Source organism: Eptatretus burgeri, chromosome 2 (assembly GCF_056783735.1).
Source record: "Eptatretus burgeri isolate ZD-2024b chromosome 2, Ebu_testis_v1, whole genome shotgun sequence".
Lineage (NCBI taxonomy): Eukaryota > Metazoa > Chordata > Myxini > Myxiniformes > Myxinidae > Eptatretus > Eptatretus burgeri.
The window spans coordinates 117786186-117810855 of NC_140962.1; the positions used below are offsets into that span (position 1 = coordinate 117786186).

The 24670-nt window shown below is 38.6% G+C and overlaps 5 non-coding genes across 5 annotated transcripts; all 5 read left to right on the forward strand.

Annotated features, from left to right (window-relative positions):
* The first annotated feature begins 8426 nt into the window (after nt 1–8426).
* Nucleotides 8427–8508, forward strand: TRNAS-AGA (transfer RNA serine (anticodon AGA)). Its single transcript has one exon. It is a non-coding gene; the product is annotated as a tRNA-Ser (tRNA).
* Nucleotides 8509–12310: 3802 nt separating this feature from the next.
* Nucleotides 12311–12392, forward strand: TRNAS-AGA (transfer RNA serine (anticodon AGA)). The gene has a single exon. It is a non-coding gene; the product is annotated as a tRNA-Ser (tRNA).
* A 3551-nt stretch (nt 12393–15943) lies between these two features.
* TRNAS-AGA (transfer RNA serine (anticodon AGA)) lies at nt 15944–16025 on the forward strand. The gene has a single exon. It is a non-coding gene; the product is annotated as a tRNA-Ser (tRNA).
* Nucleotides 16026–19581: 3556 nt separating this feature from the next.
* Nucleotides 19582–19663, forward strand: TRNAS-CGA (transfer RNA serine (anticodon CGA)). The gene has a single exon. It is a non-coding gene; the product is annotated as a tRNA-Ser (tRNA).
* Nucleotides 19664–23249: 3586 nt separating this feature from the next.
* On the forward strand, nt 23250–23331 carry TRNAS-CGA (transfer RNA serine (anticodon CGA)). Its single transcript has one exon. It is a non-coding gene; the product is annotated as a tRNA-Ser (tRNA).
* The last annotated feature ends 1339 nt before the right edge of the window (nt 23332–24670 follow it).

Consider the following 24670-nt stretch of genomic DNA (forward strand, 5'->3'; position numbering starts at 1 on the left):
TGTGACTCATTAGGACTAACTCAATCAGTCAATTTCCCAACATGGATCTCAACCAATGGTACTCTATCTATTCTGGATCTGATTTTGACAAATGTCCCTGAAAATATCTGCTGTTCTTCCTCTGCTCCAATCGGTTCTTCTGACCACGTGCTTGTCAAAGTGGACATCTCTCTGGCTGTTATCAGAGAACCACCTCAGCACCGTCGAGTCTGTCATTTCACTCCAACTGACTGGCAGCGTCTCCAAGCAACCATAAAACTTCGAGACTATTCTCCTATCGCTAATTTCCCCAACATCATGTCGTCCTGGGAATTCTTTCAAAGAAACGTGCTCAATCTCATGCACAGATCTATCCCTTCTCGTCTTCAGTTGTCCGATCCTTCCTCCCACCCATGGTGCACTGAAACTTGTGGTGAGGCAGTTGTACTGAAACAACTTGCCTTTGTCTCATGGAAAGCAAACCCAACTGAGGATAATCTCAGTTTCTTCCATAAAGGTCAGAACAAGTGTGTATCTACCCTCAGGAGAGCCAGAAAACAACATCTTTCTAAGCTCTAGTCTGAACTCTCAAACCTCTCTCCCTCCTCCAAATCCTGGTGGTGTCCAATCAAATCTGTTTCTGGTGTATGTTCCCCCTCCATCGCCTCCCTTACCTCAAATGGCCGCACTGCTGATACCACGTGTGAAAAGGCTGAATGCCTAAACTCGGTGTTTGCATCGAAATCTTGTGTTCGAAACCCATCGCTTTCTGTCACCACCGAACCCAGTCGCACCCAAATGTCCATGAACTCTGTGTCCTTTTCTTCTGACAAAGTGGAAAGTTTGCTGTCAAACCTCGACTTAGATTCTGCAACTGGTCCAGACAGCATCAGCCCACGTGTCATAAAAACCTACTCCTCTGCTGTTGCTCACCTTCGCTCTGTTCTGTTCACCCTCTCATTTGCTTAAGGACATCTGCCATCTGCTTGGAAATCAGCAAACATTACTGCCCTGCATAAAAAGGTGCAAAAACAGATCCCTGCAAATGCAGCCCAATCAGCCTTCTCCCAATCATCAGCAAGGTTATGGAATCCATCATCGATTCAGACATTAAATCCTTCCTCTTCTCCAATGGCTTGGTCTGGCACCCTGCCCTGCTCAGCAAACTCTCTTCCTCTGGTATCCAAGGCCATCTCCACTCATGGCTCACAGACTTCTTCTCCTGCCGCAGCCAACGTGTGGCCCGAAATGGAATTCTCTCACCCCCTCTAACTGTCCAGGCTGGAGTTCCTCAAGGCAACATTCTGGGCCCTGTTCTTTTTCTGTTTTTCATCAATGATCTCTCCAACTCTTTGGAAAATCCTCTTTCCTCTTTGCTGATGACTCCACCCTCTGTCGTACCATCTGTCATCCCTCAGACTGGCAAGCCGCAGCTTCTTCGCTCTCTGCAGATCTGGGTAAAATCACAAATTGGACCAGCATGTGGAACATGTCTTTCAATCCTGACAAATCTCACACTCTCACTATGTCTCTCCAAAAGGACTGTTTAGAAAACCTTCCCATCTGCTTTCTCAACAATCCTCTGGAAGAATTACTTTCATTCAAACTTCTAGGTCTCACTATCTGCCAGGATTTTTCCTGGGAAAGCCACATTTCCATGCTGACCTCCAAAGCCAGTCGTCGACTGGGAATTCTCCATTGTGCAAAGTCCTTCCTCAGCCCACCTGAGCTCCTGACCACATACAGAGCTTTCGTCCGCAGCCTGATGGAGTACTGCTCTCTCCTCTGGGCTGGTGCTCCTACCTCTCAGCTTTCTCGACTTCATCCTGTGGAAACCAAGGCATTTAGGACCATTGTTATTTCCTGTGATGAGGCTGAGTCTTTGGGCCTCTCACTTTCTCACCACAGGCAGGTCGGTGGTCTTTCTGTCTTCCACTGTCTCCTCTCTGGTATTGCACCCCTTGCTGTATCTGCGATATGTCCCACCATATTTATGCAGGGCACTCATGGTCTGCCAACAACAACCCCCTCTGGTAAAACTACCAAAATCATGAATCAATGCTTACCGTCACTCTTTCATTCCTCTTTTTTCCCCGCCTTTGGAATAAACTCCCTCTCTCTCTTCAAACCCATTCTTCCCTCCAGGCCTTCAAAAACAACAATTCACCACCACCTCTTATCGTCCCCCATCCAAAACCTCGATCTTTTGTACCCCCATTAACCCACCCCAAATCCACCTCCTTCAAATTCCCTGCTTTTCTTTCTAAAAGACCCTGTAATGTCCATCTTGTCTATCCCATGTTCCCTGCCCTATCCCTCTCCCTTCCACAGATCTCCTAATATCTCTGTTCCCCACTCTTTTGTCCTTCCTTCTCCTGCCCTTCTTGTCTCATGCCACCCTTTCTGTGCATTGTGTTTTCACTCTCAGACGAGCCTCGACAATGCACACAAAAATAAAAATGAGGATTTTCCAGACAGTCGGAGAGATTATTAATGAAAACCATGATAAGAACAGGGCCCAGAACGCTGCCTTGAGGAACTCCAGCCTGGACAGGAAGAGGGGATGAGAGAACTCCATTTAGGGCCACACGTTGACTGCGGCAGGAGAAGAAGTCTGTGAGCCATGAGTGAAGATGGCCTTGGATACCATTGGAAGAGAGTTTCGTGAGCAGAGCAGGGTGCCAGACCTTGTCAAAAGCACGCGATGTGTCTCCGGATATGGCTCTGATTTCATGTCTGGCATTGAGTTCCTCTGTCCATTGTCTGGGAGAGCAGAAGTAGCATATCCAGGGTAGAGTGACCTGGTCTGAAACCAAAGATGCATTTATAGATGCACTTACATACTTGCAGTGCTTACCTTATAGATGTACTCACATTTCAGTCATAGGTTCTTTATGTACAGACTCATATTCTAAAAATACACATTTTTGGGATGTACTGACATTCCAGTAATATGTATTTTATAGGTATGCATCACATTCTCGACGTACATACTGTATCGGCATACTTGCATTCTAATTGCACATACTTCCTCGAGGTAATTGTTGAAAAACGATAATGTGTTATACTGGATACCACCAGGTGGTGTTGTGGCCAACATTAGCACATTATGTGTGGACAGACAGACAAACAAACAAGAAAGATGTCACGCATTGCATGATACTTGTGAAATCCATAAAAAATATTTGACCTCAACAATAATATAATTGGTGGTTGAATTCAATGACAAAATACACAATTCCTCTTTCAAGTCAGTTGAAACAAACAAAACAAACAAACAAAAAAAACAAATCCTCTTTCAAATAAATTTCAAGTCAGCCAGATCAAAATTCACAATTTTACAATTTGGCCGATATTGACCTTTTGGCCTATGTTTACCTCAAAAATACTTGTTCATTGAATTCAGTGGCTTGATATGCAGATCCTCTTAAAATTTCAAGTCAATGGGATGAAAATTGAGGATTTCAGAAATTCCACCTAAGTAGTTGACCTTTGGCCTATGTTGACATTTTGACCACAAAAATATTTGGTTGAATTCAATGACCAAAAATGCCATGACTCTTCAAATATAAGTGAATCGGAGGAAAATCGTCAATTTTAGAAATTTGGCCGAGGTTGACCTTTTGGCCTATGTTGACTTGAAAATAATTGGTGGTTGAGTTCAGTGACATGCTCTGCAAATCCTCTTTAAATTTCCAGTCAATTGGATGAAAATTGAGGATTTTAGAAACAACCTTAGTTGTTGACATTGGGCCTATGTTCACCTTTTGGTCAATTCTGACCAAAAAATAATTCACTGGTTGAATCCAGTGACCTTAAATATAAATCCTCTTCAAATTTAAAGTCAATGGGATGAAAATTGAGGATTTTAGAAATACCACCTTAGTTGTTGACCTTGGGCCTATGTTTACCTTTTGGTCCGTGTTGATTTCAAAAGGAATTATTTGGTTGAATTCAATGACCAAATATGCGACTTCTCTACAAATCCCAAGTTAATCGGATGAAAATTGACAATTTTAGAAATCCGGCCTGCATTGACCTTTTGGCCAATGTTGACCTCAAAAATAATTGTTGGTTGAATATGTTGGCTTGAAATATAAATCCTCTTAAAATTTCTAGTCAAGTGGATGAAAATTGAAGATTTTAGAAATCTCACCTCTAGCTGTTGAACTTTGGCCTATGTTAACCTTTTGGTGTTTGTGATCTCAAAAGTAATTGGCTGGTTTAATTCAGTGACCTAAAATATACATCCTCTTCAAATTTCAAGTCAATGGGATGAAAATTGAGGATTTTAGAAATTCCACCTTAAGTCGTTGACCTTTGGCCTATGTTGACATTTTGGTCAATGTTGACCTCCAAAATTATTAGCTGGTTGAATTCAGTGACATGAAATATAAATCCTTTGCAAATTTCAAGTCAATTGGATGAAAATTGAGCTTTTTAGAAATATCACCTAAGTTGTTGACCTTTGGCCTATGTTAACCTTTTGGTGTTTGTGATCTCAAAAGTAATTGGCTGGTTGAATTCAGTGACCTAAAATATACATCCTCTTCAAATTTCAAGTCAATGGAATGAAAATTGAAGATTTTAGAAATTCCACCTTAAGTCGTTGACCTTTGGCCGATGTTGACATTTTGGTCAATGTTGACCTCCAAAATTATTGGCTGGTTGAATTCAGTGACATGAAATATAAATCATTTTCAAATTTCAAGTCAATTGGATGAAAATTGAGCTTTTTAGAAATTTCAACTAAGTTGTTGACCTTTGGCCTATGTTAACCTTTTGGTTAAAGTCGATTGAAAAAAGTAATTGGCTGGTTGAATTAATTGACATGATGTGCAAATCCTCTTCAAATTTCAAGTTAATGGGAGAAAAATTGAGGATTTTAGAAGTTCCAGCTTAGTTGTTGACCTTTGACCTATGTTGACCTTTTGATCTTTGCTGACCTCAAAAATAATTGGTAGTTGAATTCAGTAAGCTGATCTGAAAATACTGTTGAAATTTCTTGTAAATTGGATGAAAATTGAGGATTTTAGAAATTTGACAAATATGTTGACCTTTGGGCCTATGTTGACCTTTTGACCTTAAAAAAGAATATGCTTCTTGCTTATTACTAGCTCTACCACGTGGTAAAGTTTCATGAAGATCGGTTTTAAATTGTGACCTGTAGGCGATAAACATAAAAAACAGACAGACAGACAAACAAACAGACAAACAATAACTCATGCAGCCAACCAATATACTTTAAAATCTTCGAATTTCATAACAAACAAACAGAATAACAAATTCTGCTGATAAATATACTTGGCAAATATTCGACTTTCAATGAACAAACAGACAGAATAACAAAATTGACTGACCAATTTACTTGAAAAATCTTCAATTTTGCACGTAACAAACAAACAAACAAACAAACAGATGAACAAATAGACAAGAAAAAGATGTACTGCAGAGCATGCATGAAACTTGAGAAATCCAACCTCTCTCCAAAGGTTGCCTGGATACATCAAATTGTCAATTTAATTAAAATTATAATTGACAATCTTAATCAAAGCTCAGGTCAATTGGATGAAAATTGATTATTTTTCAGATTGAAATTGATGATTCATGAAGTTTAACCTTGAGTTGACCTTTGACCTTTTAACCTCTAAAATAGTTGGTTTCCAAATTCAGTGATGGACAATGCAATTACTGCTTACTTTTCAAGTTAATCGGATGAAAATTGATAGTTTTTCAGATGAAATTACATGATTTTAGAAATTTGACCTTGAGTTGACCTTTGACCGTTTGACCTCAAAAATAGTTGTTTTTCCAATTCAATGATGGCCTATGCAAATCCTTTTAACTTTCAAGTTAATAGGATGTAAATTGATGATTTTTCAGATGAAATTTGATGATTTTAGAAGTTTGACCTCGAGTTAAAATTTGATTTTTTTTTACCTCAAAAGTAGGTTTAAAAGTTTTGGTTTCCAAAAGGTTTCCAAAAAAACCCCCAAAAAAACAAAGGTTTCCTAATTTAGTGATGGACAATGCAAATCCTTTTCAACTCTCAAGTTAATAGGAAGTTAATTAACGATTTTTCAGATGAAAGTTGATGATTTTAGAAGTTTTTACCTGGAGTTAAAATTTGACGTTTTAACCTCAAACATAGTTGGTTTCCCATGCTATTTAATTGCTATTTAATTTTCAAATCAATCGGTTGAAAATTGATGATTTTTGAAATAAATTGTTGATTTTAGAAGTTTGACCTTGAGTTGACCTTTGACCGTTTGACCTCAAAAATAGTTGTTTTTCCAATTAAGTGATAGACCATGCAAATCCTTTTCAACTTTCAAGTTAACAGGACGTAAATTAACGATTTTTCAGATGAAAGTTGATGATTTTAGAAGTTTGACCTGGAGTTAGAATTTGACTTTTTAACCTCAACCATAATTGGTTTCCCAATTCAGTAACAAACGATGCCATTGCTGTTTAATACCCAAGTAAATTGTATGAAAATTGACGATTTTTGGGATAAAAATTGATGATTTTAGAAGTTTGACCTTGACTTGACCTTTGATCGTTTGACCTCAACAAGAGTTGGTTTCCCAATTCTGTGACGCAGTGTGCAAATCTTTTTCAAATTTCAAGTCAATCGGATGAAAAAGGACGATATTTGAAATTTAACGTCAAGGTGACCTTTGACTTCAAAATCAAGAGGCGTCTCAGTTGAGACGACCTGGCCAACTTGGAAAAGTTTTATCATGATCGGTTTAAAATCGTGAACTGCATGCGAATGACAAACACACAGACAAACAGACAGACAAACAGCCAGGATAACAAATCAATTTGACCAATATACGAATACTTGCAAAATCAACAAACAGAATAACACTTGCAACCATCCAATAAACTTGGAAAATGTTCGATTTTCCCAATTCACGAAAAGGGCCCAAATGCAATACCCTCTCTTCTGGCGAGGGAAATAATACTAATCACGGCACCAACAAATATATAACCCAGACACAATCAACTCAATTTATCAGTTGGGTTACCAGAGCCACTGCTGTTGTGAAATAAAAACATCTATTTATTACATACACAAATATCAGACTTTTTTGACCTCCTGCTCCACCACTGTTCGTGAACCAATGGATGCTCCTTCTACTTTCATCATTTTTATTTCTTTCACAACCTTTTATTTTCATTCTCTTCCAACTCTCTACACACACCCTATCCATCTTTCCCTTCCTGTGCCCCATTGTCTTCCTTTTCTTAATTTTAAGTATCTCCTATTATGTGTGGTGGTTTCTGTTTATACCCAGTGCATATCTCTCTCTCACCATTTCACCTCTGTGCTTACATACTAAAGAGATGATCAAGAATAAGATTTTCAAATTGTGTATGAAACCAATCAAACCTTTTGAGAGAGCACCATAAACTGAGGAGTTATGTCAGGACAATCTCACAAGTGGAGTAACGTCACCTTTGCTCCATATTTTGGCAAGTATTTCGATTTGAAGGACTTTCTAACTTTGCCATTGCCAGGTCGAAAATGCTGAAGGAAAACACATCGATGGAGTTCCTGTGAGTCGTTGACCTGCTTGAAGGATTGGGGAAAGGAAGGGAGCCAGTACAGGGGGAAGTGGATGGGAATTCCACATTTGAGAAGAAGTGGGAAGGAAGAAAAAAATGTTGAGACCAAATGAAGTTAAGAATGGAAACGATCATGTCTTGAATTTACATAACAATGGACTTGTCCGATGGAGAGAAGCTGACATGAAGATCATCAGGATTTTTCAAACAATAAATTAAGAGTTTCAAAAATCGATGTGTGGAGGTTAAAAAGGATGTCCTGAGCCAATGTTTCAATCTCACAATTCTCTCAAAGTAAATCTCAAAAATCGGCGACTTCTTTCATACCAATTATTACCTCCACCACCGATGGTGGACACATGTTATTCTTTCACCTCTGTTTGTTTGTACTTCTGTCTATTTGTCTGCCAGTCTATTTCTTTGTGTGGAAGCAGGATATCTCAAAAATTGTGGACAGATTAAGATAAAAATTGATTCGATTTTGAATTGATTCGTTTTTGCTGAAGATCAGGATCTGGTAATTTGAAAGTGATTCTTCACAATTGAGACATGGGGCGAAATTCGAACCAGAACACAAAATGTCAAAAACTTGTGGACAGATTCAGACGAAATATGAGGTACAGGTTGGGAGTGTGCCATGGACGAATTGTTGTATTTTGCTGAAGATCCAAATCTGGATCCGGATGTCCACCAAGTTTCGTCCAAATCCGTCCACAACTTTTTGAGATCACCTACAAAATCGGCACTCAGAACGGTGTTCAGGAAAAATGACATACTGTCTGCTGCACTGTGCAGTGTTCAACTGCAAACCTGGTGTTTTACATCTATGATTATCATGGTAATAAAAAATGTACACAAACAGTTTGTACCAAGTAGTTGTGGCCGAGTGGTTAAGGCGATGGACTAGAAATCCATTAGGGTTTCCCTGCGCAGGTTCGAATCCTGCCAACTACGAGTTATTGTAATTTTGTCAAATAGACACACAATTAAACCTGGCTGTTGTTTCCACAAAAGACTGCTGCCTCAATGGCTCGCAATTGTTTTTTTCTTTGCCATTAAGAAATATGCAGTGACATTTATGCTGTTTTGAAATATGATGATTTTGGAAATTGACACTTCTCTGTCCGGTTTGTACATAAAATGTAAATGCAGTCTGTCTCTGCCTCACAACCTGTCCTCCCCAGAAACATGGATATTCTCCTTGGAGAGAAAATTTTTTTCGTTGAAAAGTTGCTTCAAATTAATCAAAACCTTCGGGTAAAATGAAGTGTTTTCACTCAAAGGGAAAAAAACTTGAAGCCGGCCAGGTTATCGGCAGCAGAACGCTGCTCGAAACCTTCAAAAGAAGTTTTTTCTTTGCTCTTCAGAAGGATGCAGCAATATTTTTGCTGTTAGAAATGTGATGATTGTCGAATTCGACACTTATCTGCACGGTAGATACAAGAACGACACTCATTACGGCGCATCCCTCCAACAGGCTCATCAGTTTTCCTTTGGTTTGCCACTGATAGGCGGAATCTGCATCCGGGCTTAAACAAAAATCGAATTGGCTTTTCCTTCTCACCTCCCAAAATCATCCATCAACTTGTGGCATCACCCCGCAATGGTTTGAAAAATCGTGCAACACATCGTTTTTGACCATATTTCTCAATAATGAAGAATCTCTTGAAGAATTATAAAATTCTCGTGTCCACATCCGGATCTTCACTAATAACTAATTATTTCGTTGTTGTCACACACCCAATATGTCCACCAGGTTTCAAATGAATCCGTTAACAACTTTCTGAGATAACTTGCAAAATCGACACTCAGAATGGTGTTCAGGAAAAATTAGATACTGTATATACAAGACTGTACATGCGTCCAGTGTTTAGCTGTGAACCGACTCTTTTTCATCCATGGTTATCAAGCTCATGAGAAATGCACACAAACTATTTGGGACAAGTTGTTGTGGTTGAGTGGTTATGGCAATGGACGAGACATCCATTCGGATTTCCCTGCGCAGGTTGAAATCTTGCCAACGATGAGTTGTACTTTTGTCAAATAGATACACTATTGAACCTGGCTGTTGTTTCTGCAAAAGAATATTTCCTCAATTGCTCTCAATGGTTTTTTTCTTTGTCATGGAGCAATTAACCGAGACATTTATGCTGTTAAAAATATCAAGATTTTGTTATTCGACACTTGTCTGTGCAGTTTATAAATAAAATGCAAATGCTGTCTGTGAGATGTCGAATCGGATGAAAAATGAAGGTTTTTCTGATGAAATTTCATGATTTTAGCAGTTTGACCTTGAGTTGACCTTTCACCATTTGACCTCAAAAATAGTTGTTTTTCCAATTAAGTGATGGACCATGCAAATCCTTTTCAACTTTCAAATCCATCCACTGGGACCATACTCTGTGCAGAGCGTTGGTGCTGCCAAAGCAGTCTCCTTGGCTATTGGGTACAATCCTGGACAGGTCGCCACTCCGACACAGGATACCAGCATGCTGGCACTCATTTTGCCGACCTCGGAAGGATGACAGGCAGAGTCAACCCCACCTGGTATTAATTCAACAGCCGAGTGGGATTTGAACTCAGGATACTCGGATCCTAAGCCCACCACCCTAACCATTAAGCCAACACCAGGCATACTTTCAAATGAACAGGACTTAAATTTACAATATTTCTGATGAAAGTTGATGATTTTAGAAGTTTGACCTGGAGTTAAAATTTCACTTTTTAACCTCAAACAAAGTTGGTTTCCCAATTCAGTAACAAATGATGTCATTGCTGTGTAATTTCCAAATCAATCGGATGAAAATTGGCCATTTTTGAGATAAAAATTGATGATTTTAGAAGTTTGACCTTGACTTGACCTTTGATCGTTTGACCTCAACAAGAGTTGGTTTCCAAATTCTGTGATGCAGTGTGCAATTTTTTTCAAATTTCAAGTCAATCGGATGAAAAAGGACGATATTTGAAATTTAACGTCAAGGTGACCTTTGACTTCAAAATCACGGGGCGTCTCAGTTGAGACAACATCGCCAAATTGGAAAAGTTTTATCACGATCGGTTTAAAATCGTGAACTGTATGAGGTTGACAAACACACAGACAAACAGACAGACAAACAGCCAGGAAAACAAATCAATATGACCAATATACGAATACTTGTAAAATAAACAAACAAAATAACACTTGTAACAAATCAATAAACTTGGAAAATGTTCGATTTTCACAATTCACAAACAGGGCCCAAATGTAATACCCTCTCTTCTGGCGAGGGAAATAATACTAATCATGGCACCAACAATATGAAACCCGTACACAATCAACTCAATGCAGTTGGGTTACCAGAGCCACAGCTGTTGTGAAATAAAAACATCTATTTATTACATACACAAATATCTTAGACTTTTTTTGACCTCCTGCTCCACCACTGTTCGTTCATCCATGGATGCTCCTTCTCCTACTTTCATCATTTTTATTTCTTTCACAACCTTTTATTTTCATTCTCTTCCAACTCTACACACACCCTATCCATCTTTTCCTTCCTGTGCCCCCATTGTCTTCCTTTTCTTAATTTTAAGTATCTCCTTTTTTGTGTGGTGGTTTCTGTTTATACCCAGTGCATATCTCTTCCTCACCATTTCATCTCTGTGCTTCCATCCGAAAGAGATGATCAAGAATAACATTTTCAAATTGCGTATGAAACCAATCAAACCTTTTGAGAAACCATCATAAACTGAGGAGTTATGTCAGGACAATCTCACAAGTGGAGGAACGTCACCTTTGCTCCATATTTTGGCAAGTATTTCGATTTGAAGGACTTTCTAACTTTGCCATTGCCAGGTCGAAAATGCTGAATGAAAACACATCGATGGAGTTCCTGTGAGTATCTGACCTGCTTGAAGGATTGGGGAAAGGAAGGGAGCCAGTCCAGGGGGAAGTGGATGGGAATTCCACATTTGAGAAGAAGTGGGAAAACAGAAAAAAATTGTTGAGACCAAATGAAGTGAAGAACGGAAACGATCTTGTCTTGAATTTACATAACAATGGACTTGTCCGATGGAGAGAATCTGACATGAAGATCATCAGGATTTTTCAAACAATAAATTAAGAGTTTCAAAAATCGATGTGTGGAAGTTAAAAAGGATGTCCTGAGCCAATGTTTCAATCTCACAATTCTCTCAAAGTAAATCTCAAAAATCGACGACTTCTTTCATACCAATTATTACCTCCACCACCGATGGTAGACACATGTTATTCTTTCACCTCTGTCTGTTTGTACTTCTGTCTATTTGTCTTCCAGTCTATTTCTTTGTGTGGGAGCAGGATATCTCAAAAATTGTGGACAGATTAAGACAAAAATTGATTCGATTTTGAATTGATTCGTTTTTGCTGAAGATCTGGATCTGGTAATTTGAAAGTGATTCTTCACAAATGAGACATGGGGCGAAATTCGTACCAGAACACAATATATCAAAAACTTGTGGATATATTCAGTCGAAATATTAGGGACAGGTTGGGAGTGTGCCAAGGACGAATTGTTGTATTTTGCTGAAGATCCAAATCCGGATCCGGATGTTCACCAAGTTTCGTCCAAATCCGTCCAAAACTTTTTGAGATCACCTGCAAAATCGGCACTCAGAACGGTGTTCAGGAAAAATGACATACTATCTGCTGCACTGTGCAGTGTTCAACTGCAAACCTGGTGTTTTACATCCATGATTATCATGGTAAAAATAAATGTACACAAACAGTTTTTACTAAGTAGTTGTGGTCGAGTGGTTAAGGCAATGGACGAGAAATCCATTAGGGTTTCCCTGTGCAGTTTCGAATCCTGCCAACTACGAGTTATTGTAATTTTGTCAAATAGACACACAATTAAACCTGGCTGTTCTTTCCCCAAAAGACTGCTACCTCAATGGCTCGCAATTGTTTTTTTCTTTGCCATTAAGAAATATGCCGCGACATTTATGCTGTTTTGAAATATGATGATTTTGGAAATTGACGCTTCTCTGTCCGGTATATACATAAAATGTAAATGCTTTCTGTCTGTCCCACACAACCTGTCCTCCCCAGAAACATGGATGTTCTCCTTGGGGAGAAAAAAATTAACATGGAAAAGTTGCTTCAAATTAATCAAAACCTTCGAGAAAAATTAAATTTTTCACTCAGGGGAAAAAACTTAAAGCGGGCCAGGTTATCGGCAGCAGAACGCTGCTCGAAACGTTCAAAAAAAGTTTTTTCTTTGCTCTTAAGAAGGATGCAGCAATATTTTTGCTGTTAGAAATGTGATGGTTTTGGAATTCGACACTTATCTGCACGGTAGATACAAGAACGACATTCTTTCGAGCGCATCCCTCTACCAGACTCATCAGTTTTCCTTTTGTTTGCCACTGATAGGCCGAATCTGCATCCGGGCTTTAACAAAAATCGAATTGGCTTTTCCTTCTCACCTCCCGAAACCATCCATCAACTTGTGTCATCACCCTGCAATGGTTTAAAAATCGTGCAACACATCGTTTTTGACCATTTTCTCAATAATGAAGAATCACTTGAAGAATTATAAATTTCTCTTATCCACGTCCGGATCTTCACTAATATCTAATCATTTCGTTGTTGTCACACACCCAATATGTCCACCAGGTTTCGTATGAATCCGTTAACAACTTTCCATGATAAATTGCAAAACGGACACTCAGAATGGTGTTCAGGAAAAATTAGGTACTGTATATACGACACTGTACATGCGTCCAGTGTTCAGCTGTGAACCGACTCTTTTTCATCCATAGTTATCATGCTCATGATAAATATACACAATCCATTTAGAACAAGTTGTTGTGGTTGAGTGGTTATGGCAATGGACGAGACACCCATTCGGGTTTCCCTGCGCAGGTTGAAATCTTTCCAACGATGAGTTGTTGTACTTTTGTCTAATAGATAAACAACTGAACCCGGCTGTTGTTCCCGCAAAAGACTTTCCTCAATTGCTCTCAATGGTTTTTTTCTTTGTCATTGAGCAATTTCCCGTGACATTTATGCTGTTAAAAATATCATGATTTCGTTATTCGCCACTTGTCTGTGCAGTTTATAAATAAAATGCAAATGCTGTCTGTGAGATGTCGAATCGGATGAAAATTGAAGGTTTTTCTGATGAAATTTCATGATTTAAGAAGTTTGACCTTTGACCGTTTGACCTCAAAAATGGTTGTTTGTTCAATTCAGTGATGGACTATGCAAATCCTTTTCAACTCCCATGTAAAGAGGACATAAATTAACGATTTTTCAGATCAAAGTTGATGATTTTAGAAATTAGACCTGGAGTTAAAATTTCACTTTGTAACCTCAACCATTATTGGTTTCCCAATTCAGGAACAAACGATGCCATTGCTGTTTAATCTCCAAGTCAATTGCATGAAAATTGACGATTTTTGAGATAAAAATTGATAAAACTGACGATTTTTGAGATAAAAATTGATGATTTTAGAAGTTTGACCGTGACGTGACCTTTGCTCGTTTGACTTCAACAAGAGTTGGTTTCCCAATTCTGTGATGCAGTGTGCAAATCTTTTTCAAATTTCAAGTCAATCGGAGGAAAAAGGACGATTGCTGAAATTTAAACTCAAGCTGACCTTTGACCTCAAAATCAAAAGGCTTCTCAGTTGAGACGACCTCTTCAAGTTGGAAAAGTTTTATCACGATCGGTTTCGAATTCTGCACTGTGGCTGAATGACAAACAGACAAACAGACAAACAGACAGACAAACAGCCAGGATAACAAAATCAATATGATCAATATACTTGCCAAATCAAGAAACAAAATAACACTTACAACCAACCGACACACTTTAAAATATTGGATTTTCACAATTCACAAACAGGACCCAAATGCAATACCCTCTCTTCGAGCAACGGTAATAATCCTAATCACGGCACAAATAATATAGAACCCATACACAATCAACTCGACGCAGTTGGGTCACCAGAGCCACTGCTGTTGTGAAATAAAAAAATCTATTTATTACATACACAAATATCAGACTTTTTTGACCTCCTGCTCCACCACTGTTCGTTCATCCATGGATGCTCCTTTTCCTCCTTTCATCACTTTTATTTCTTTCACAACCTTTTGTTTTCATTCTCTTCCAACTCTACACACACCCTATCCATCTTTCCCATCCTGTGCCCCATTGTCTTCCTTTGCTTAATTTTAAGTACCTCCTTTTATGTGTGGTGGTTTCTGTTTATACGCAGTGCATATCTCTTCCTCACCATTTCACCTCTGTGCTTACATAACAAAGAGATGATCAAGAATAACATTTTGAAATTGTATATTAAACCAATCAAACCTTTTGAGAAACCACCATAAACTGAGGAGTTATGTCAGGACAATCTCACTAGTGGAGTAACGTCACCTTTGCTCCACATTTTGGCAAGTATTTCGATTTGAAGGACTTCCTAACTTTGCTATTGCAAAGTATAAAATGCTGAAGGAAAACACATCGATGGAGTTCCTGTGAGTAGTTGACCTGCTTGAAGGATTGGGGAAAGGAAGGGAGCCAGTTCATGGGGGAAGTGGATGGGAATTCCACATTTGAGAAGAAGTGGCAACAAGAAAAATTGTTGAGACCAAATGAAGTGAAGAATGGAAACGATCATGTCTTGAATTTACATCACAATGGACTTGTCCGATGGAGAGAATCTGACATGAAGATCATCAGGATTTTTCAAACAATAAATTAAGAGTTTCAAAAATCGATGTGTGGAGATTAAAAAGGATGTCCTGAGCCAATGTTTCAATTTCAGAATTCTCTCAAAGTAAATCTCAAAAATGGACGACTTCTTTCACACCAATTATTACCTCCACCACCGATGGTGGATTGATGTTATTCTTTCACCTCTGTCTGGCTGTTTGAACCTCTGTCTGTTTGTCTGCCAGTCTATTTCTTTGTGTGGGGGCACGATATCTCAAAAGTTGTGGACAGATTCGGACAAAAATTAATTCGATTTTGAATTGATTCGATTTTGGTGAAGATCAGGATCTGGTAATTTGAAAGTGATTCTTCACAATTGAAACATGGGGCGAAAATCGATCCAGAACACAATATGTCAAAAACTTGTGGACAGATTCAGACGAAATATGAGGGACAGGTTGGGGGTGTGCTAATAACGAATTGTTCCATTTTGCTGAAGAACCAAATCCGGATCCGGATGTCCACCAAGTTTCGTCCAAATTCCTCCGCAACTTTTTGACATCCCCTGCAAAATAGGCACTCAGAACGGTGTTCAGGAAAAAATTATAGTCTGTCTGCTGCACTGTGCAGTGTTCAACTGTAAACCTGGTGTTTTCCATCCAGGATTATGATGGTAAAAATAAATGTACACAAACACTTTGTACCAAGTAGTTGTGGCCGAGTGGTTAAGGCGATGGACTAGAAATCCATTAGGGTTTCCCTGCGCAGGTTCAAATCCTGCCAACTACGAGTTATTGTAATTTTGTCAAATAGACACACAATTGAACCTGGCTGTTGTTTCCACAAAAGACTGCTGCCTCAATGGCTCGCAATTGTTTTTTTCTTTTCCATTAAGAAATATGCCGCGACATTGATGCTGTTTTGATATATGATGATTTTGGAAATTGACGCTTCTCTGTCCAGTATGTACATAAAACGTAAATGCGGTCTGTCTGTCCCCCACCACCAGTCCTCCCCAGAAACATGGATATTCTCCTTGGAGAGAAAAAAATTTGCATGGAAAAGTTGCTTCAAATTAATCAAAACCTTCGGGAAAAATGAAAGTTTTCACTCAGGGGAAAAAAACTTGAAGCGGGCCAGGTTATCGGCAGCAGAATGCTGCTCAAACGTTCAAAAAAAGGTTTTTTCTTTGAGCTTAAGAAGGATGCAGCAATATTTTTGCTGTTAGAAATGTGATGATTATCGAATTCGACACTTATCTGCATGTAAGATACAAGAACGACACTCTTTAGGGGCAATCCCTCCAACAGGCTCATCAGTTTTCCTTTGGTTTGCCACTGATAGGCCGAATCTGCATCCGGGCTTCAACAAAAATCGAATTGGCTTTTCCTTCTCACCTCCCCAAATCATCCATCAACTTGTGTCATCACCGCGCAATGGTTTAAAAATCGTGCAACACATCGTTTTTGACCATATTTCTAAACAATTAAGAATCACTTGAAGAATTATAAAATTCTCGGATCCCCGTCCGGATCTCCACTAAAATCTAATCATTTCGTTGTTGTCACACACCCAATATGTCCACCAGGTTTCAAATGAATCCGTGAACAACTTTCTGAGATAATTTGCAAAATCGACACTCAGAATGGTGTTCAGGAAAAATTAGATAGTGTAATGCAAGACTGTACATGCGTCCAGCGTTCAGCTGTGAACCGACTCTTTTTCATCCACAGTTATCATGCTCATGATAAATATACACAAACCATTTTGAACAAGTTGTTTTGGTTAAGTGGTTATGGCAATGGACGAGACATCCATTTGGATTTACCTGCGCAGGTTGAAATCTTGCCAACAATGAGTTGTTGTACTTTTGTCAAATCGATACACAATTGAACCCGGCTGTTGTTTCCGCAAAAGACTGTTTCCTCAATTGCTGTCAATGGTTTTTTTCTTTGTCATTCAGCAATTAACCAAGACATTTATGCTGTTAAAAATATCAAGATTTTGTTATTCGACACTTGTCTGTGCAGTTTATAAATAAAATCCAAATGCTGTTTGTGAAATGTCGAATTGGATGAAAAATGAAGGTTTTTCTGATGAAATTTCATGACTTTAGAAATTTGACCTTGAGTTGACCTTTGACCATTTGACCTCAAAAATAGTTGTTTTTCCAATTCAGTGATGGACTATGCAAATCCTTTTCAACTTTCAAGTTAACAGGACGTAAATTAACGATTCTGCAGATGAAAGTTGATGATTTTAGAAGTTTGACCTGGAGTTAAAATTTGACTTTTTAACCTCAAACATTATTGGTTTCCCAATTCAGTCACAAACGATGCCATTGCTCTTTAATTTCCAAATCAATCGGATGAAAATTGACGATTTTTGAGATAAAAATTGATGATTTTTGAAGTTTGACCTTGACTTGACCTTTGATCGTTTGACCTCAACAAGAGTTGGTTTCCCAATTCTGTGATGCAGTGTGCAAATCTTTTTTAAATTTCAAGTCAATCGGATGAAAAAGGACGATTGCTGAAATTTAAACTCAAGCTGACCTTTGACCTCAAAATCAAAAGGCTTCTCAGTTGAGACGACCTCTTCAAGTTGGAAAAGTTTTATCACGATCGGTTTAGAATCCTGCACTGAAGGTGAATGACAGACAAACAGACAGACAAACAGCCAGGATAACAAAATCAAAATGACCAATATACTTGCAAAATCAAGAAACAGAATAACACTTGCAACCAACCGACACAATTGAAAATGTTGGATTTTCACAATTCACAAACAGGACCCAAATGCAACACCCTCTCTTCGAGCAAGGGTAATAATACTAATCACAGCATCAACAATATATAACCCATGCACAATCAAGTCGATGCAGTTGGGTCACCAGAGCCACTGCTGCTGTGAAATCAAAACCCATTTATTACAAACACAAATATCAGACTTTCTTGACCTCCTGCTCCACCACTGTTCGTTAATCCATGGATGTTCCTTTTCCTCCTTTCATCATTTTTATTTCTTTCACAACCTTTTATTTTCATTCTCTTCCAACTCTTAACACACACCCTATCCATCTTTCCCTTCCTGTTCCCCATTGTCTTCCTTTTCTGAATTTTAAGTACCTCCTTTTTGTGTAGTGGTTTCTGTTTATACCCAGTGCATATCTCTCCCTCACCATTTCATCTCTATGCTCACATAATAAAGAGATGATCAAGAATAACATTTTCAAATTGTGTATGAAACCAATCAAACCTTTTGAGAGACTTCCATAAACTGAGTCGTAATGTTTGGACAATCTCACAAGTGGAGTAACCTCACCTTTGATCCATATTTTGGCGAGTATTTGGTTTTTATCCCCCACCACGTGGCAGAAGGGGGATATTGTTGAAGAACTTTCTCATGATACCATTGCAAAGTATAAGATGCTGAATTAAAATACATTGTTGGAGTTCCTGTGAGTCTCTGACCTGCTTGAAGGATTGGGGAAAGGAAGGGAGCCAGTACAGGGGGAAGTGGATGGGAATTCCACATTTGAGAAGAAGTGGGAAACAAGAAAAATTGTTGAGACCAAAGGAAGTGAAGAATGGAAACGATCTTGTCTTGAATTTACATCACAATGGACGTGTCCGATGGAGAGAAGCTGACATGAAGATCATCAGGATTTTTCAAACAATAAATTAAGAGTTTCAAAAACAGAAATGTAGAGGTTGCAAAGGATGTCCTGAGCCATTGTTTCAATTTCAGAATTCTCTCAAATGAAATCTCAAAAATCGACGACTTCTTTCACACCAATTATTACCTCCACCACCGATGGTGGACACATGTTATTCTTTCACCTCTGTCTGTCTCTTTGTACGTCTGTCTGTTTGTCTGCCTGTCTGTTTCTTTGTGTGGGAGCAGGATATCTCAAAAGTTGTGGACAGATTCGGACAAAAATTGATTCCATTTTTAATTGATTCGATTTTGGTGAACATCAGGATCTGGTAATTTGGAAAGTGATACTTCACAATTCAGACATGGGGCGAAAATCGATCCAGAACACAATAAGTCAAAAACTTGTGGACAGATTCAGATAAAATTCGAGGGACAGATTGGGGGTGTGCCAATGACGAATTGTTCTATTATGCTGAAGATACAAATCCGGATCCGGATGTCCACCAAGTTTCATCCAAATCCCTCCGCAACTTTTTGAGATCAACTGCAAAATAGGCACTCAGAACGGTGTTCAGGAAAAATGACATACTGTCTGCTGCACTGTGCAGTGTACAACTGTAAACCTGGTGTTTTACATCCATGATTATCAGGGTAATAATAAATGTACACAAACAGTTTGTACTATGTAGTTGTGGCCGAGTGGTTAAGGCGATGGACTCGAAATCCATTAGGGTTTCCCTGCGCAGGTTCGAATCCTGCCAACTACGAGTTACAGTAATTTTGTGAAGTAGACACACAATTAAACCTGGCTGTTGTTTCCCCAAAAGTCTGCGACCTCAATGGCTTGCAATTGTTTTTTTCTTTGCCATTAAGAAATATGCCGCGATATTTATGCTGTTTAGAAATATGATGATTTTGGAAATTGACGCTTCTCTGTCCGGTATATACATATAATGTAAATGCTGTCTGTCTGTCCCCAACCACCTGTCCTCCCCAGAAACATGGATATTCTCCTTGGAGAGAAAAAAATTACGTGGAAAAGTTGCTTCAAATTGATCAAAACCTTCGGATAAAATGAAAGTTTTCACTCAGGGGAAAAAAAACTTGAAGCCGGCCAGGTTATCGGCAGCAGAACGCTGCGAGAAACGTTCAAAAAAAGTTTTTTCTTTGCTCTTAAGAAGGATGCAGCAATATTTTTGCTGTTAGAAATGTGATGATTATCGAATTTGACACTTCTCTGCACAGTAGATACAAGAACGACACTCATTAGGGGGCATCCCTCCACCAGGCTCATCAGTTTTCCTTTGGTTTGCCACTGATAGGCCGAATCTGCATCCGGGCTTTAACAAAAATCGAATTGGCTTTTCCTTCTCACCTCCCGAAACCATCCATCAACTTGTGTCATCACCGCGCAATGGTTTAAAAATCGTGCAACACATAGTTTTTGACCATATTTCTCAATAATGAAGTATCACTTGAAGAATTATAAAATTCTTTTATCCACGTCCGGATCTTCACTAATATCTAATCATTTCGTTGTTGTCACACACCCAATATGTCCACCAGGTTTCGCATGAATCCGATACCAACTTTTTGAGATAATTTGCAAAATTCGCACTCAGAATGGTGTTCAGGAAAAATTAGGTACTGAATATACAAGACTGTACATGCGTCCAGCGTTCAGCTGTGAACCGACTCTTTTTCATCCAGAGTTATCATGCTCATGATAAATATACACAAACCATTTGGAACAAGTTGTTGTGGTTGAGTGGTTATGGCAATGGACGAGACATCCATTCGGGTTTCCCTGCGCAGGTTGAAATCTTTCCAACGATGAGTTGTTGTACTTTTGTCTAATAGATAAACAACTGAACCCGGCTGTTGTTCCCGCAAAAGACTTTCCTCAATTGCTCTCAATGGTTTTTTTCTTTGTCATTGAGCAATTTCCCGTGACATTTATGCTGTTAAAAATATCATGATTTCGTTATTCGACACTTGTCTGTGCAGTTAATAAATAAAATGCAAATGCTGTCTGTGAGATGTCGAATCGGATGAAAATTGAAGGTTTTTCTGATGAAATTTCATGATTTAAGAAGTTTGACCTTTGACCGTTTGACCTCAAAAATGGTTGTTTTTCCAATTCAGTGATGGACTATGCAAATCCTTTTCAACTCCCATGTAAAGAGGACGTAAATTAACGATTTTTCAGATGAAAGTTGATGATTTTAGAAGTTTGACCTGGAGTTAAAATTTCACTTTGTAACCTCAACCATTATTGGTTTCCCAATTCAGGAACAAACGATGCCATTGCTGTTTAATCCCCAAGTCAATTGCATGAAAATTGACGATTTTTGAGATAAAAATTGATAAAACTGACGATTTTTGAGATAAAAATTGATGATTTTGGAAGTTTGACCGTGACGTGACCTTTGATCGTTTGACTTCAACAAGAGTTGGTTTCCCAATTCTGTGATGCAGTGTGCAAATATTTTTCAAATTTCAAGTCAATCGGAGGAAAAAGGACGATTGCTGAAATTTAAACTCAAGCTGACCTTTGACCTCAAAATCAAAAGGCTTCTCAGTCGAGACGACCTCTTCAAGTTGGAAAAGTTTTATCACAATCGGTTTAGAATTCTGCACTGTGGGTGAATGACAAACAGACAAACAGACAAACAGACATCCAGGATAACAAAATCAATATGACCAATATACTTGCAAAATCAAGATACAGAATAACACTTACAACCAACCGACACAATTGAAAATATTGGATTTTCACAATTCACAAACAGGACCCAAATGCAATACCCTCTCTTCGAGCAAGGGTAATAATACTAATCACAGCATCAACAATATATAACCCATACACAATCAACTCAATTTATCAGTTGGGTTCCCAGATCCACTGCTGTTGTGAAATAAAAACATATATTTATTACATACACAAATATCTCAGACTTATTTGACCTCCTGCTCCACCACTGTTCGTTAACCCATGGATGCTCCTTCTACTCCTTTCATCATTTTTATTTCCTTCACAACCTTTTATTTTCATTCTCTTCCAACTCTACACACACCCTATCCATCTTTCCCTTCCTGTGCCCCCATTGTCTTCCTTTTCTTAATTTTAAGTATCTCCTTTTTTGTGTGATGGTTTCTGTTTATACCCAGTGCATATCTCTCCCTCACCATTTCATCTCTATGCTCACATAATAAAGAGATGATCAAGAATAACATTTTCAAATTGTGTATGAAACCAATCAAACCTTTTGAGAGACTTCCATAAACTGAGTCGTAATGTTTGGACAATCTCACAAGTGGAGTAACCTCACCTTTGATCCATATTTTGGCGAGTATTTGGTTTTTATCCCCCGCCACGTGGCAGAAGGGGGATATTGTTGAAGAACTTTCTCATGATACCATTGCAAAGTATAAGATGCTGAATTAAAATACATTGTTGGAGTTCCTGTGAGTATCTGACCTGCTTGAAGGATTGGGGAAAGGAAGGGAGCCAGTACAGGGGGAAGTGGATCGGAATTCCACATTTGAGAAGAAGTGGGAAACAAGAAAAATTGTTGAGACCAAATGAAGTGAAGAATGGAAACGATCTTGTCTTGAATTTACATCACAATGGACGTGTCCGATGGAGAGAATCTGACATGAAGATCATCAGGATTTTTCAAACAATAAATTAAGAGTTTCAAAAACAGAAATGTAGAGGTTGCAAAGGATGTCCTGAGCCATTGTTTCAATTTCAGAATTCTCTCAAATGAAATCTCAAAAATCGACGACTTCTTTCACACCAATTATTACCTCCACCACCGATGGTGGACACATGTTATTCTTTCACCTCTGTCTGTCTCTTTGTACGTCTGTATGTTTGTCTGCCTGTCTGTTTCTTTGTGTGGGAGCAGGATATCTCAAAAGTTGTGGACAGATTCGAACAAAAATTGATTCCATTTTTAATTGATTCGATTTTGGTGAACATCAGGATCTGGTAATTTGGAAAGTGATACTTCACAATTCAGACATGGGGAGAAAATCGATCCAGAACAGAATAAGTCAAAAACTTGTGGACAGATTCAGATAAAATTCGAGGGACAGATTGGGGGTGTGCCAATGACGAATTGTTCTATTATGCTGAAGATCCAAATCCGGATCCGGATGTCCACCAAGTTTCATCCAAATCCCTCCGCAACTTTTTGAGATCAACTGCAAAATAGGCACTCAGAACGGTATTCAGGAAAAATGACATACTGTCTGCTGCACTGTGCAGTGTACAACTGTAAACCTGGTGTTTTACATCCATGATTATCATGGTAAAAATAAATGTACACAAACAGTTTGTACCAAGTAGTTGTGGCCGAGTGGTTAAGGCAATGGACTCGAAATCCATTAGGGTTTCCCTGCGCAGGTTCAAATCCTGCCAACTACGAGTTATAGTAATTTTGTGAAGTAGACACACAATTAAACCTGGCTGTTGTTTCCCCAAAAGTCTGTTACCTCAATGGCTCGCAATTGTTTTTTTCTTTGCCATTAAGAAATATGCCGCGACATTTATGCTGTTTAGAAATATGATGATTTTGGAAATTGACACTTCTCTGTCCGGTATATACATATAATGTAAATGCTGTCTGTCTGTCCCCCACCACCTGTCCTCCCCAGAAACATGGATATTCTCCTTGGAGAGAAAAAAAATTACGTGGAAAAGTTGCTTCAAATTAATCAAAACCTTCGGGTAAAATGAAATTTTTCACTCAGGGGAAAAAAAAACTTGAAGCCGGCCAGGTTATCGGCAGCAGAACGCTGCGAGAAACGTTCAAAAAAAGTTTTTTCTTTGTTCTTAAGAAGGATGCAGCAATATTTTTGCTCTTAGAAATGTGATGATTTTGGAAATCGACACTTATCTGCACAGTAGATCCGAGAACGACACTCTTTAGGGGGCATCCCTCCACCAGTCTCATCAGTTTTCCTTTGGTTTGCCACTGATAGGCCGAATCTGCATCCGGGCTTAAACAAAAATCGAATTGGCTTTTCCTTCTCACCTCCCGAAACCATCCATCAACTTGTGTCATCACCCCGCAATGGTTTAAAAATCGTGCAACACATCGTTTTTGACCATATTTCTCAATAATGAAGAATCACTTGAAGAATTATAAAATTCTCGTATCCCCGTCCGGATCTTCACTAATATCTAATCATTTCGTTGTTGTCACACACCCAATATGTCCACCAGGTTTCGTATGAATCCGATACCAACTTTTTGAGATAATTTGCAAAATCGACACTCAGAATGGTGTTCAGGAAAAATTAGGTACTAAATATACAAGACTGTACATGCGTCCAGCGTTCAGCTGTGAACCGACTCTTTTTCATCCATAGTTATAATGCTCATGATAAATATACACAAACCATTTGGAACAAGTTGTTGTGGTTGAGTGGTTATGGCAATGGACGAGACATCCATTCGGGTTTCCCTGCGCAGGTTGAAATCTTTCCAACGATGAGTTGTTGTACTTTTGTCTAATAGATAAACAACTGAACCCGGCTGTTGTTCCCGCAAAAGACTTTCCTCAATTGCTCTCAATGGTTTTTTTCTTTGTCATTGAGCAATTTCCCGTGACATTTATGCTGTTAAAAATATCATGATTTCGTTATTCGACACTTGTCTGTGCAGTTAATAAATAAAATGCAAATGCTGCCTGTGAGATGTCGAATCGGATGAAAATTGAAGGTTTTTCTGATGAAATTTCATGATTTAAGAAGTTTGACCT